This window comes from Lagenorhynchus albirostris, chromosome 20, assembly GCF_949774975.1.
Source record: "Lagenorhynchus albirostris chromosome 20, mLagAlb1.1, whole genome shotgun sequence".
NCBI classification, from domain to species: domain Eukaryota; kingdom Metazoa; phylum Chordata; class Mammalia; order Artiodactyla; family Delphinidae; genus Lagenorhynchus; species Lagenorhynchus albirostris.
In genome coordinates, this window is record NC_083114.1 from 51,289,344 (window position 1) to 51,302,159 (window position 12,816).

Sequence of the window (12,816 nt, forward strand, 5' to 3'; positions counted from 1 at the left end):
TCTTGCGTTGTGCGGGCTTCTCATTGTGGTGGCTTCTCTTGCTGCGGAGCATGGGCTCTAGGCACATGGGCTTCAGTAGTTGTGGCACGCGGGCTCAATAGTTGTGGCACACGGGCTTAGTTGTTCCGCAGCATGTGGGATCTTCCCAGACCAGGGCTCGAACCCGTGTCCCCTGCATTGGCAGGCGGATTCTTAACCACTGCGCCACCAGGGAAGCCCCGAGGCTGGTTCTTGAGTCCATGCTCTAACCACAGGGCCATCCAGCTTCTCTTGAGCCCTGAACCTCATGGCTTGCCTGTGACACACCCTCTGTCGTTTCCGGGCAAATAAGCTCTAGCAGCCTCCTCACCCTGGGGGCACTTTGGCCCAGACCTCTGCCTTGCATGGCGGGCAGCCAGCGCCCCCCACCCCCCAAGGATGGGGACCCGTGGTGAGTCCTCTCCAGGCGGCTCCTTCTTAGACACGGGTCCTGGTGTTATCGTGTAACACACGTAAAGAAGGGTGGCAGGACGGTCATTCCAGGGAGGTGCCCAGCTGGTGTCCTGGGTGAGCCCATGGCAGGTGCCCGACTGCCTCTTCTGGAGGGCAGTGGGGCACAGGGCCAGGTGCCAGGTGGAAAGGGAGGGGCAGTGGTGGCCTGTGTCCCTGGAATTACCTGGTCCATTTGGCGCCCTGAACCTGCCCTGCTGGGACGCCATGCCTGAGTCTAGGTACCACCCCCCACCTTCCAACTGTCCCCTGACAGCAGTCTCTTGCCCTGGGTGGAGAAGGGTGATGCCTTATGGAGACTGACTCTCCAGGCCCAGCACGGCTGCAGCAGATGCCATGAGGGACCCAGCAGCAGACCTGACCCTTGTCCCGCATGGTCCTGACCTCACCTGTTGCCATGAGGCCGGACACCTACGATGACCCATCTCCTGCCCTTGTTCTCAGGAGGAGAGAAGGGAGGCCCGTCTCCCAGCCAGGGGGCAGCGAGGCAGGACCTCTGGCAGGTTAGCAAATCACCGCACATCTGACACAGCCTCGCTGAGCCTCATTTTCTCTCCTTTTCACGCTAACTTTACTATTAAAGAGCATTTTTAAAAAGAAGACAAGAAAGGGAGAGAGAAAAGGGTAGAAGGGAGAGGGGAATGCCTGGAAATCCTTTTCAGTTCCCACCGCCGCTCGGGGTCTGATGTGAAGAGCAGGAAATTGAGGATATATGGAGGGGCAAGATTTCAGCCTGGGGGCGAGGCCGGGATGGGAAGGAGAGGTGGTGGGCGATGGGTCTGGCTGGAAATCTGCCCACAGCCCAGTCCCACGTCCAGCCCTCGCGGGCGCCCAACAGTGATTGAATGAATGAAAGAAAAAAAATCAGTGGATGGAGGTTAGACTCTTCTCAGGGAGCCCTTCCACACCTCTTTCTCCGAGGGATTCTGAGGCTGAGAAAGGCTCAGGGTTCTGCGTTCCTAAGTGAGCATCTGTGGCGAAGAGCCCAGATCACCATCTCCTCCAGACCCTGTCGGATTTGAGTCCCTTGATTTTTCTAAATCAGTTTGGTGGGGCTCAGACCCCAGAAACGCCTTCAGAGCCCCAGGCAGGGACTCAGGTCACTTATTCTGGAGGGAAACCCTGGCTCTGCCTCTCTCTCCTTCTCTCTCTCTGTCTCCAAGTCTCTCTCTCATGCACAGGTGCACACACACACACGTGCACTTTCTCCATATCAGCATATACGTCACACTTACCCCCTCTCTCTTCTGGCTCGGTGACACAAGTTGAGCTGAATCAGAGAGCTGTAGGGTGAAGGCTGTGAAGGCACGGGTGCCATGGAAACTCCTTGGAGAGCCCCGCCAGCTGCCACCATCGGCCACCGTTCGGACCCTCTCCCTAGTGTGCCGAGTGATGTTTACTGACTTACCCCTTTGTGTGTCTCACCCCCTCTTTCCACTCTCACCCTGGCTCCTCGGACTCAGCTTGGGAAGCTGCCTGCAGGTCAGGAGAGTAAAGGTGCTAATGATTTTTAAAAACTTAACGGTGTTTTCAGTCTCATCTCCTGGTGCTCACACCTCCACCCCAGGAGGCAGCTACAGATTCGGAGGCAGAAAATGGGATGATGACACACGGAGAGGATGCCAGCCCCTCTGGCAGGCGCTGTGGAAATGGCTGCTGTTGCTGGTGGCAGGAGGAATCCTCAATGTACCTGCAAATCCAGACATCCTCACAGGGGCCAAAGGCTGGGTGGGCTCTCAAGAGACAATCAGAGTCACACTGGGGACTCTCTCCGGGTTGGTGGCGAGATTCGAAGCATCTTGGGCAACTTTGATCTTCCTGAGCTTCTTTTATGTAAACGTGTTGTGCAAACTGAAGCAGGTTGTGAGCTCCTGGCTGGACCCCAACCTCTTCCTCCCTTTGAACCATCATCATCATCACCATCATCTCTCACATTGGCTTTTGCCCTGACAGTTTTAAATCCTTCATTTTATTTCTTTCCAGCAATGGCTTTGAAAAGTTGGCAGGCCAAGTGTTATTAGCCCCACTTCACAAGGTGGGAAAGTGAGACCCAAGGGTTTCAGTGGCGGGGCTGGCACTGGGACCCAGGCCCCCTCTCCCCTCTCAAGGCTCTTTGTGCAGGGCGGCTGGATCACATAGGTCGGCACCTCTGGCTGGGCCATTGGCTGAGGCTGTGGGCAAGCTATCTTGGGTGCTCATGGCCTGAGGCCTGGTGAGGAAGGAGGGTTTTAAGTAGTGAGGATAATAAGCAGGTCCCATCCTCTCCTCCTTCTATGCTCCGATTCCTCAATCAACAAGCTTCTAAGCAGCATCTCTACTCCCTGCACACATGCAGGTGCACACACACACCTGCACCTCTTCGTGCTTTTATCCCTCTTGGTTAGGGGGTCCATCCCCACCATGCCATTAAGTGTGTTCTGGCAAAGTCTCTGATGATATTTTTAAAAAAATCTCCTGAATCTATGAGTTGACTGGGCTCAGCTGGGAGGTTCTTCCGCCTGGGGCTGTAGTCATGTATAAACTTGACCAGACCGGAGCCCCCAAGATGTCTCACGCACGTGACTGGCATTTGATTCTGATTCTGGGCTGCTCACTCGGCAGGGGCTGTTGATGGCAAGGCTATGCGTGTCCCAGGCTGGGCTTCTCACGGCCTGGCGACCTGGTTCTGCCAGGGAGTGCCCCAAGAGAGGTCATTTCAAGAAAGAGGAAGTGGAAGCTGTCAGTCTTCTTAAAGACTAGACCCAGACCTGACACAGCAGCTATGGGAGGTCTGATGACATCTTAAGTACCAAATCCAGTGGACCACTGAGGCCTCATCGAAATGCACGTCTCTGGCTGCATGACTTGGCTGCCCTACGTTCACCCTTGACCTCCAAGTCATTCCTCTCTCCTGGTCCTTCCCCTCCTCTCCATTTCCTTCCAGGATCCTCTGATGATTTCTCTTCCCCAGGGTCCTTCTTGCTTGTTTCATCCTTGACCCTCTTCTCTCTCCACCCTCGACCCTCTTCTCTCTCCACCCTACACGTTGTCCTGGAGATCTCATCCAGCCCCGTGATGCTGATGCCTCATTTGGACCTCGAACCTCCAGCCCACACCTGAGAGCTGGCCCTGGGTCTCCAACCCTCTCCCACACATTCCTGCCCACAGGCAGAATTAAGAATTCCAAAGTGCGTCCGCATGCTCCCAGCCAGAGAGGAAGGCGTCATCTTTTCCCCCAGATTCGTCTCTCCCCACGTGGTCTCCAACTCAGGGAGCAGCACCACTTCATCCCGCCCCCCCCCCACCAGCCTTCCGACCCCAACCAGGGCTGCCACAGCGTTCCTGGGTGGTGGAGCAGGCGCTGCTTGGTAATCAGGAAAGAAAAACAGCCAGAAGTCATTTTAAAAAATAAAAGGCAGGAACGTCCATGTCTCAAGGATTTTTGTTTCTTTAGAGGGAAAGCAGATAGATGGTTTTTTAAACCAGAGATCTGGGAGCAGCCCCAGCTTAATTGGAAAACCTCATTCAAACAGGCTGGAGAGACCTCAGGAATGGCAAACAGCTCCTCCCCGCTCAGAGGAATTTCCTGGAAACCTTAATGGCTGCTCTTCCCAACCACAGGCTGGTCTTTCTGGCAGAATTAGCGCAATCGTGTGGTCAGGGTGGCCAGGCTGGAGCCAGCCTGGATGCTTCTGTAGCCTGGGCTCCCTCAGGACCAACAAGTGGGGGCCGGGGGCTGGGGGAGCGTGTGGCGCCCAGGAGCTGAGGGTCACATAGGGAACTGCTGTGCGGTCAGGACCTGCCGGCGGGCTGCTCTCTGGCCTGAGCTAGGAATAGGGCCCGGACCCCTCAGCAGTTCCCTGCCTCCCCAGGAGCAGAGGGGCAGGGGGAAGTGCAGGGGGAGAGAAAGGGTTGGTGATTGCTGCGTGCTGGCTCTATGTGGAGCAGTTCCCTGTTCCACTTTTCCTAAGGGACGGTTGGTTACCATCTCCATTTTTCTTAAGAGGAAACTGGCTCAGGGAGGTTAAGAACGTGCCCGTGATGTCACAGAGGAAGTGCTGGGATCCCACCAGGTCTGTCTGACTCCAGCCCAGCCCTAGGTGCTGCTTGTCTGGTGGGGGAAAGGCAGGGCAACCCAGGCCTCTGAGGGTGGGCCCAGCAGCGCAGGGTCCAGGATGGGGCTCAGCAATGTCAGCACAGGGATGTCCTCAACCAGCGTGGCTGGGCTGAGCTGGGTCTCCCCATAACATGGTGCCTCCCCTCCTCCCGACCTGTTCTCAGACAACGGGCCAGTACAGAACACCCCTCTGCCACTAAGGCCAGGGGCGGGTGAGGAAAGGAGGGGCCGGCTCCGGATCCATCCATAGTGATGGGGACAGGCAGAGAGGCGGTTGCCTCCTCCTTCGCGGGGCTGGGAGGGTTTTAGAGGCTGGTTGGGTCTTTCCGGGTACTTTACTGGAGCTTTAGGGGTGGAATGACCTGTTCTGGGTATTTCATAGGAATGCAGCCTTTGGACGGTACAACCTCATGAACCGTAGGTCAGGGGCTTCTTGGGATGTCAGAACAATCAGGTATGACTGAGTCACTTATGATTTTTCCCTATTGGTGTAGTTATTTTATTTAAGAATGTCTGCTTACAAGGTAGAAGCAAAAATCACACACAGATGGGAGCAAAATTTGCAGAAATACAACATGAGTAATTAAAAAAAATTGTGTGTGTGTGTGTGTGTGTGTGTCTCTCAAAGATAAAGTCCCTTTAAAAAACCGTGACCACAATCCGTGGTCACACCAGGCAGGCCTTTAATGCTGAAATTCCACTGTTTAGTTACAGATGGCTGTGACTTCCTGTTTGACCCACGAGGGGTGGAAGGTTGTAGAAATAGCAATTTAGAGCAACACCTCCTTGCGTACTTAGCATATGCCAGGACCTGGATGAAATACTTTCCTTGTGTTAATTCCTTTGAACCTCCCAACACAACTACTGCATAGGCACTGATACTGTACCCATTTTAAGGATGGGGAAACCGAGGCACAGAGAAGTTAAGTTACGTCTTCAGAGCAGCACAGTGTGGTATTCCTGGCTGGCTCAGAGCAAGTGAGGGTGGGGCAGCAGGAGAGAAACGGGTCCAGGTTGGCCTCTCTATTCCAGGCGTTCCAGGTGGATTTCCTGGGATGACCATGAAGCCCTGAGAGGCGTCCAGCAAGGAGTTCACCTGTCGCCGGGTTTAATAAAACTTATGCCAGATATTTTTATGTGTTTTTCTTAAAGAGTCCCTGCATAGGTATAAGCTTCCAGTGCCCCAAATCCTGGCTCTTCCCCTTCCAAACTCAGCTGTTTAAGAATAAGCAGCCTAACCCTCCTTGGGCAAGGGTCTGATAAGCAGGCCAGGGGGCCTCTTCATTTCCGCTTCACCCAGGGGGCTCCTGAGCCCACTGGCCTAAGGCGCAGGCCTGCATGTCGTCCTGCCTTCTGAGCTGGTGAGAGGTGGTGCTGGGGCCTCCTCTCGTGCAGGCAGGCAATGGGGTCTTGCTCTCGGTGTTCCTTATTTTATACCTCATGGTGGCCCCAGTCCCATGAGATGCCACCGGGGCTTATTTTCTCCGTGCTTCTTCTAGGTGTGGAAAATCACTCATTCATTTCTTCAACAAAGGTGTGCCAGTGCCCCCCGAGTTCCTGGTGTGCAGCCAAGCGGGAGGACAGTACGGTGAGCAAGGGCCACACACCCGCACCTTCAGGGGCTCTCACTCTACGGGGGAATTAAGCAGCGCGGGAAGTACATGAAGAGGAAGGAGGTACAGGATCCTGGGTGTGGTGGCCCCGTGCAATGGCTCCTGACACTGTGGGGCGTTGCCGGCCTGGTCTGTGCGCCTTGCATGTGTTGGCCAGGAGCGCAGCAGCTAGGTACAGAAGTGGCGTTTCTTTTTTTTTTAATGTATTTATTTTATTTTCGGCTGTGTTGGGTCTTCGTTGCTGTGCGCGGGCTTTCTCTAGTTGCGGCGAGCAGGGGCTACACTTCGTTGCAGTGTGCGGGCTTCTCATTGTGGTGGCTTCTCTTGTTGCGGAGCACGGGTTCTAGGTGCGCGGGCTTCAGTAGTTGTGGCTCACGGGCTCAGTAGTTGTGGCACGCAGGCTCAGTAGTTGTGGCGCGCGGGCTTCAGTAGTTGTGGCACGCGGGCTCAGTAGTTGTGTCTTGCAGGCTCTAGAGCACAGGCTTAGTAGTTGTGGCACACGGGCTTTGTTGTTCCACGGCATGGGGGATCTTCCTGGACCAGGGCTCGAACCCGTGTCCCTGGCATTGGCAGGTGGACTCCTAACCACTGCGCCACCGAGGAAGCCCTAGAAGTGGCGTTTCTTTAATTCCCGGTGATCATAGATGAGGCCCAGAGTCTATTTCTGCACTTGCATATCCATCACCACTTTCCAAAGAAAAGCTCCATCTGCCCTTTTAGGTCTCAGCACCTGTGCTGGGAAAAAGATGAGGGCCTTGGTCCCTTGGCCCCAGCACTGACCCCTTCCCACCTGGCTCTGGCCAGCACCCTTTGCCCCTTCTCCCCTCCCCTAGCTCAGCCCTGGCTTATTAAAGCAACTTGCCTTTTACGATCTGGTTCCCTCAAGAATGTCTGCCCTAACCTGCTTCTTAAAGGGTCTGTGACTTTTCCCAGTCCCTCTAATCATTTAATCATCTGCCTGGTGTTTGAATAGGGAAGAGCTAGACCCATTTCCCAGGAGGCCCTTTACCCCTTGGCGATTGCCGGCAAACAGGACGCTAGTGGAGGAGGCATCCTTCAGAGGGCCAGGTGGCAACACGGAAGCGCCAAGCGGTGCTTACATCAAGGGATGGAGGGGATGGCAGCCTGGGCGGGGACTGTGCCTATTTTCTCACCGAGGTCTTCTAGATCCACCAGGTCACATGACTAGGTGGCAGCCATATATCCCAGAGTGATGCCCTGCAGGGTGGGTGGGGCTGATGGTTACTGAGCCCAGGAGCCAAGAAACCTTCTGCGTCTCTGCCGATGTGCTGTAAACTCCCACTTCTGTTAGACTGGCTTGTCTTTAAGCAGCCAAGTCTTTTAATTAATTAAGCATTTATTCAACTGTTCCTGGTGCAGGAGGGCATACAGATGAGCAAGATACTGTCTTCCTGGAGCCCTTTAAGCCCTTTAAGCTCCCTGGAGGTGGAGATGGGACAGCGGGGTTCTGCAGGTGGAGAGGAGTTGGCGGGGGGAGGAAACCGGTATTGATGGTGGAGGAGTGTGTTTAAAACTCGAGGCCAAGCCAATATTTATAATAATTATACATGGAGTATAACCTTAAAAAAAAAGACTCAAGGCCAAAGGAGCTGCCCTGCATGGAGTCTGGGAGAGGGCAGGGTAGGCAGAGCCACGTGGCTGGCAGGGTGATGGACGTGAGCAGGGGCCCTGGGTTATTACATGAATGAGGGGCTTCAGACGAGCGGAGTGGTGTCTGAAGGCTTGGGGGCTGGCTGCCCGGGTCAAGGGGCACAGACACCTTGAAGGGGACCCTGGTTTCTGTTTTAGCAGTGTGGAGGGGCCATTCCTGGAGGAAAGGGCTGCTTGAGGGGGAGGCAACGAGCTGATTCTGAGAAAACGTGCTTCTCCAGCATCTTTTCAGGGGATGTCCTTTAAAACAGCCTGGAATGAAATGGGCACAGGCTTTGGCATATCCGGCAACATATCTGGAGACAGGGCTCCCACAAGGGGGTGGGTGTGGGGAGGAGCGAGCCGGGGAGCTGGTCTCCTCTGCATTGTTTGATGCCCTTTGTTTCTGGCTCAAAGCTCCTGGGCTTCAGTTGCAGGAGCAGAACCAGCACGCATGGCACGTCCCTGGGCATCCTCTTTCCCCTCCCCTCTGCCCCTCCACCATCACCCTTTCTTTCATCCACTTGCAAAATGATGGAGGCTTGGGGCAGTCTGAGCCAGGACTGCCAAATCAGGTACAGACTCTCAGAGACCAGATGTTTTGAAGTCTGTTTAACAAATAAATCTCTTTGAAGAAGAAAGATGCATATTAAACAAAGATTCAGCTCTGAATTCCGAGCACTTGCCACAGTTATCAATCTCTCCAGGTACAAATGCTCGGCTCAGGGCAGGCATCCTCAGCATGGGATCTTTCCACCAGGTTTGTGGACACATAATTCATTAGCTAATCATACACTTACTGCCCAGACGCTAGATCAGGTCCTCCGTGAAGTTCTGCCTGGTTGTTGGATGGAGAGGAATTTATAACGGTGAGGGACCTGATTGCAGAAACAAGATGCCATGTGGATGGATGACCTTGCCCCCACTAGCACCATTCCCGGGACCCCAGCCACGTCTGCAGCCATCCACACTGCTAGACGCAGCCAGCATAGAGGAAAATATTTCGATGGGGGATCAGACTATGTGGGTTCTTGGCCTGCTCTGCTCCCTGCCACCTCTGTGACCTGCGCTAGCTTCTGTCTGCTTCTTCTCATAAGTCACCTGGGACCCTGCTGAATTGTGTGCCCCCAAACCCGTATGTTGAAGTCCTAACACCCGGCACCTCAGAATGTGATAGGGCCTTTAAAGAGATGATTAAGTTAAATGAAGCCTTTCAGGTTGGCCCTAGTCCCATCTGACTGGTTTCTTTACGAGAAGAGGAAATTTGGACTCACAAAGAGACACCAGGGATTCGCAGGCACAGACCAAAGACGGTGTGAGGGCACAGGGAGAGGTGGCCGTCCCCAAGCCAAAGAGAGAGGCCTTGGGAGAGACCAAACTTGCCAGCATCTTGACCTTGAACTTCCAGCCTCCAGGACAGTGAGAAAATAAATATCTGTTGCTTAAGCCCCCAGTTTGTGATACTTTAATATGGCTGCCTGAGCTGACTGATACAGACCCCATCACTTTTCTGTCTACAGCCCAGGGTCATTGTAAGGACCCAATGAGAGACTGCCAGTGACAGTACCGTGATGATTAGTAGGCAATATGTAATTCTCTTCCTTTCTTTTTTATTCCATTAAGGAGAAGATCTCATTTGGCAAAGACACGTCTTTACCTCCTTGCTAACACTTGGAAATCTCCCTTAAAAAAAAAAATGGCGGTAAACCTCGCATAACCTAAAATTAACCGTGAACTGTTTTGAAGTGTGTACTTCCGCGGCATTTATTACATTCACGATGTTGTGCAATGATCACCTCTGTCTGCTTCTGAGACATTTCATCACCCCCAAAAGGAAAGTCCGCCCCCATTAAGCAATGACTCCCCATTTCCCTTCCCCACACCGACCCCCCATCCCCACCTCCCATCCCCGGCAACTACTCATTTGCTTTCTGTCTCTATGGAGTTATTCTTCTGGATATTTCATAGCAATGCAATATTCATAGCATTTCATAGCAATGCAAAGCCCCTTTCGTACGGGGCTTCTTTCACCGAGCATAACGTTTCAAGGTCCGTCCCTGTTGTAGCCTGTGTCACAGCTTCATTCCTTTTTCCGGCTGAGAATATTCCATTGTATGGGTCGACTGTGTTTTGTTTGCCCATTATCCACTGCTGGACAGAGAGCTGTTTCCACCCTTTGGCTCTTGTGAGTAGCGTTGCTGTGAACATTTGTGTACAAGTATTTATTTGGATATCCCTTTTCAAAATTATTTTGGGTGTATATCTAAGGGTAGAATTCTTGGGTCATATAGTAATTCGACATTTACATTTTCTAAGAATGGAAGCATGGAAATCTCCCTTTTTCATCAAACCAGAGCAGGCTTCAGTATCCAAACCTCCAGCAGGCAAGAACGCTCAGCTAGACTACGGTGACATCGATTTTTAATGGTACTCATGCTTAAAGGATCAGAAAATCCAACACTGGGTTTTGATCTGTAGTAGCAACAGAAAGTTTCTTTTACAGTAAGTGTTACTTTAAAAGAAGATTAGGGCTTCCCTGGTGGCGCAGTGGTTGAGAGTCCGCCTGCCGATGCAGGGGACACGGGTTCGTGCCCCGGTCCGGGAAGATCCCACATGCCGCGGAGCGGCTGGGCCCATGAGCCATGGCCGCTGAGCCTGCGCGTCTGGAGCCTGTGCTCTGCAACGGGAAAGGCCACACAGTGAGAGGCCCGCGTACCGCAAAAACAACAACAACAACAAAAAAAACCATTAAGTAAACAGAGGACCATATTAGAAGGTAGATCCCACACGGTATTTTTGTCTGTTTTGTTCCCTCTCTGCCTTCAGTCCCTACATGGTGCTTGGCACATCTTAGGTCCGCAATAAAAATTTGTTGAATGAATGAGTAAACTGTACAGAATCCACTTATGGGCACTGTCGTACATAACAGTCGGGTAGGGTATAGACCTGGCAAATGTCCTGAAGGTGGAGGGCAAATGCCTGTGACACTTGGTACAGAAGCCACCAGACAGACCCGAGGCTGAGGTCCACCCTCACCACTAGCTCATGCTGGCTTTGGATAATTTCTTATCTTCTCTAAGCCTCAGTTTCCTCATCTGAAAAATGGGGCTGCTGGGAGAATAAAACCTGCAGATGCACAGAACACAAGTTAGCGACTGCCATTACTAGGATCCGCTGCTGCGGGGAGGACCCCAGGGGTGGGATAAACGCAAGAGGAACGGGGAAGACTCCACCATGCAGCCTCAGTGGGGAGGTTGGCAACCCTGGAGGCTGCAGAGGGTCAGGGCCGGCCCGAGGCTGGCGTGGGTGTGGCTGTGTGCTCAGTACAGCACATGGGAAGTGACGTAATAACAACAGCATCTTGTATTTGTTCAGTGCTGGATGGTTTACAAAAGTGCTTTCACGTCCCATTTTCTCACTCGATCTGCCTGTAGCCTGACAGGCTGGCAGAGCTGAAGCCGTGATTCCCATTTTATGGAGGAGAAAACCCGAGATGGAGTGAGGTGATTGGGTGTGTCCAAGTTCACACAGCAGGTCAAAGCTAGGGCAGGATGAGTGAATTGGGGACCATCTTGGCCTCGTAGGCCCAAATCAAACACCCCATCGCTTCTCTTGTGGTTTTCAAACCTGCCTGCCCGGTGGCCTCGCCCAGGCCCAGCCTGGGAATCTGTGTTTAAGGTGCCACGCAGCACTTCACGCTGCCTCGTTCTGCAGAGTGCGTGCTCTGGGTTCTGAAGCATCTGCAAAGTAGACTCATCATCCTTACCTTGAGCAGACAGAACTATCCTCCCCAAGTTGGGAACTAATTAGGGGAAGCGTGGAGGTACGTGGTATCACACCAGGGCCTGGAGGCTGCAGTCAGCTGCAGATGGCCGTACGACCCCTGCGTGAAGAAGGACCCTCTTCATTCGTCATCACCTGCAGCCACCTCCCTCCCTTCTGCTTGGGACACTGGTTCCAGACAAAGCTTATTCCTCCGGTGTCACCATGTCAGCGAGCTGGTCCCCAGCTTCCCAACCTACAGACGTTGAACTCTCTGAACTCCCTGTGGTCTGGGCTGAGTTAAAGGGGTAGAGATAACAGGGCGCAGCTGGGGACCTAGGCTGCAGCCGTGGGAGGAAAAAAGCCTCGTCCCAAGCCCGGCGCCGCTGAAGTCGTCTTATGGAGGTGGCACCATGAGCTGGTGTCCCTCCCGTGTTGGCCCATCAGAGCTCTATCGATGTTCATTGGCCTAAAGCCCCTTGGAGAGCAGCAATTTTCAGAGTGACGTGAAATTTATTACTTTCCATCTCTCGGCAGTCTTTCCCCAAAAATTTTCTCTCCAAAAATTGTTCCTGCCTCGTCTTGCTGTTTATTTAAATGGTTATTTATTTATTTTTCCTGCGGCTCATCTATTTCTTCTTTTTTTAATTTTTAATTTAATTTAATGTATTTATTTTACTTTGGGCTGCGTTGGGTCTTCGTTGCTGCACACGGGCTTTCTCCAGTTGCAGCGAGCGGCGGCTACTCTTTGTTGTGGCGCCTGGGCTTCTCATTGCAGTGGCTTCTCTTGTTGCGGAGCACAGGCTCTAGGTGCACGGGCTTCAGTAGTTGTGGCTCGCGGGCTCAGTAGTTGTGGCTCGCGGGCTCTAGAGCACAGGCTCAGTAGCTGTGGCGCACGGGCTTAGTTGCTCTGCGGCATGTGGGATCTTCCTGGACCAGGGCTCGAACCCGTGTCCCCTGCATTGACAGGTGGATTCTTAACCACTGTGCCACCAGGGAAGTCCCTCTGAGTATTTCTTGATAACTTCACCAGATCTGCTTAAGAACACTCTTTTTTTGTTTGTTTGTTTGTTTTTGTTTTTCCGGTACGCGGGCCTCTTACTGTTGTGGCCTCTCCCGTTGCGGAGCACAGGCTCCGGACGCACAGGCTCAGCGGCCATGGCTCACGGGCCCAGTCGCTCCGCGGTATGTGGGATCTTCCCGGAC